Consider the following 801-nt stretch of genomic DNA (forward strand, 5'->3'; position numbering starts at 1 on the left):
TGTAGAGGAAGGAGAAGAATTTCAGGTTAATGGTATTGACTAGATCTTAAACAGGATTGTAGAAGAGAATTTCCTGAAATTAAGGAAAGACATCCCTACACAAATACAGGAAACACATAGAACACCAAATAGACAGGATCAGAAAAGAAACTCCTCATGACATATCATAGTAAAAACACTAAGTGTACAGAACAAAGAAAGAATACTGAATGCAGCAAAAGAAGAACAACTCACATACAAAGGAAAACCCATCAGAATTACAGCTGACTTATCAATGCAAACTATGAAAGCCAGAAGGGTATAGACCAAGATATTTCCAGTTCTGTATGACAATAGATGCCAGCCCAGAATATACTATACCCAGCAAAAATGTCTATTATAGTTGAGGGGGAAAGAAAAATCTTCCATGACACAAATAGCCTGAAAGAATACATGTCCACACAAACAGCCCTTCAAAGAATACTTGAAGCAATGTAGAGAGCAGAGAGAGAAACAACTATACCCTAGGGTGAATGAAAGAAAATAAAGATAAAACATAGGAAATACAAAACTATACAGAGAAGACAGAGAAAAATGGGATATGTAGGAGGAAGCCTCATGTCTCAGGATGTCAACCCAGTTAGTTCAGTCTGATACAGGCAAATACTACAGACCATTGACCAGGTAACTTAAACCTCACAGATTTCATACTATAATCCTGGAGGCTGGAGGGCCAATGTCAAGGGAACAGAAGGTTTAGTTTCTAGTAAGAGTTATCTGCCTGCTTTGTAAACCACTTCTTTTAACTCTAATCTTAGGTAA

The sequence above is a fragment of the Nannospalax galili genome, unplaced genomic scaffold, assembly GCF_000622305.1.
Source record: "Nannospalax galili isolate Female #2095 unplaced genomic scaffold, S.galili_v1.0 scaffold481, whole genome shotgun sequence".
Classification (NCBI taxonomy): domain Eukaryota; kingdom Metazoa; phylum Chordata; class Mammalia; order Rodentia; family Spalacidae; genus Nannospalax; species Nannospalax galili.